Here is a 2,433-nt window from a genome sequence, read left to right on the forward strand (position 1 = left end):
TGCACATTGATTTTTAAACTGCTTATATGTGCAAGTCATTATTATATTCAAGTGGCATAAGCAGACGTTACCTTTGGGAGAGACTAGCCAATTAGTTGTGTCAGTATAAATAAATAGTATTGTGATATGAATATTGCATTAAAAATTGAATGAATATTATAATAATAGACAGAACCTACTGTGAATCAAAAACGTTGTGAACTTTGTAAAAGTACTGTGGGGAAAATTAAGCCCCACATTCTGAATGGGTCCCCTTTGCTCTTCACCAAGCTGTATTTAGTAACTTTAATAAATCATCTGGAATTGGTTCTGAAATTGAGATATTTCATTTTCCATGTTTTTAAATCTAGCCTAATAGTCCTCTGATAAAAATGGTTTGGTATTTATTTTCCATCTACGGTATGTTTCAAACATGACATTGTGTAGGTTCTGTAAAACCAGGATTGTTCAGCAGCACTCAAACTTATTGGAGCAAGTTAGATCACAGTTGCTAATCTTATTTCACCCCACCTTCTTTTTGTAATTACCAGGATATTTTCTTGCAGTAGTATTGTCACCAAAGATGATGATGAACAGATGATGAAGCAGCCATTCAAGATAACCTAACCTTGAAACAAATCCTCTCGCAAATTTGGCCAGCGGATTGTTTTTGTTAATGGATCTGAAAGATGCATACTTTCATAACAAGAGAGCCCCTCATCACAGACCGTTGTTGAGATTCGCTTTTGAAGGGGTGGCTTAGCAGTATACTGTCCTTGTATTCGGACTGTCTCTGACCTCACGCACCTTTACGAAGCACGTGAATGTGGCCCTATCCCCCCTGAGATGGAAGGATGGATATGTGTTAGAGACTGTTGACAAACCCAGAAGAGCAACTATCACCCCAAAAAGGCAGAACAGAGCTTTGCTAGAGGGCACACCATCCCATACCCTTTACCATTCACCCCTTTGGTCATGACAGAACAGGCTGAGAGTTCATAAACTGCCGCACTGGCCGAGACCGGCATGACAAGGGATTCACTGACGTCTCCATGACCATGACCTCATCAGGACAGACGAAGAGTTCAAAGGCGATCTTCGTGACCATAACAGGCAGGGCTGGGAGTTCATGAACAGTCTCACAGACTGCAACAGGCATGACTGAGGATTCATAGGTGATCTCCATGACCATGACAGGTCAGTCAGAGAGTTTAGCAGACGGTATCCATAGCCGTGACAGGACAGATAGTAGACTTTTCCACCTTCGTCAAGGTAACAGGGCCATTGAAGATTATGTTCAGGACTTTATTGAGCTGGCTTATTTGACTAGCTGGGATAAACTGTGCTTAATGATTTTTTTAGGAGGACTATCTGAGCCACTCAATTCACGTATGCTGCTTTATAACCCTAACTGGACATTACGTTGATCTTGCACTGCAATTGAGTGGCTCTTTACTGTGGGGGTCGTGGAGGAGCAATGCAGCACTCCCATAGGGGCCTCTGCCCCAGAGTGACGTTCCATCATGGCTGCCAGAACAGAGTCTCTTCCTAAGATAGCCGCCAGACCAGAGTCTCTTCTCAAGATGGCTGCCAGTTCAGAGTCTCTTCCCAAGGAGGCTGCCAGCTCAGAGTCTCTTCCCAAGATGGCGGCCAGTTCAGAGTCTCTTCCCAAGGTGGCCGCCAGCTCAGAGTCTCTTCCCAAGATGGCCACCAGCTCAGAGTCTCTTCCCAAGATGGCCGCCAGATCAGAGTCTCTTCCAAAGGTGGCTGCCAACCCAGCGCCACTACACAAGATGGTCATCATGCCAGAGCCTGCAGCCGTTATGGATATCAATCCACAGTCTTTAGCCATCACCGATGCCACTCCAGTGTTCCCAAGCATTGTGAATGTTGCATTTGAAGACACTGAGGCATTCCAAAGGCGTTTGAGGCTAGTTTCCAGTGTGGCAGACCTACCTCTGGTTTCAGCCAGAGCAGCGGACATTCCAAGGGACTCAGCACTGGTTGTCACAGAGACTATTTCCCTATCCTCAGTGCTCCCCGTAATGGCGGTCACCATTCTGTGTGTTTGGGCTACACATTGCTCTGTTCCCGCTCCAGTCCATGAATATGCTCCAGAGCCCACTCCAGTCCATGAATCTGCTCCAGAGCCTGCTCCAGTCCTTGAATCCTCTCCAGAGCCTGTTCTAGCTCCCGAGGCTGCAGCTCCCACTGCAGAACCTCCCAAATCAGCGGCATCTGCTTCTGCTCCTCTCACCCATGAACATTCTGCCTGTCCTGTTACGGTCAAGGAGACCATCTGTGAACTCTCTGTTTGTCCTGTCACATGGAGGCCATCTGCAAACTCTCTGACTGTCCTGTTATGGTCCTCAGATCCACCGTGGGTATCTTCGGTCCCATCTTCTCTAAAGTAAAAGTACAAGTAAATGCAAAATGGAAAAGAAGCAAATATAT

This window comes from Sinocyclocheilus rhinocerous, unplaced genomic scaffold (genome assembly GCF_001515625.1).
Source record: "Sinocyclocheilus rhinocerous isolate Xijiao unplaced genomic scaffold, SAMN03320098_v1.1 scaffold512, whole genome shotgun sequence".
Taxonomy (NCBI): domain Eukaryota; kingdom Metazoa; phylum Chordata; class Actinopteri; order Cypriniformes; family Cyprinidae; genus Sinocyclocheilus; species Sinocyclocheilus rhinocerous.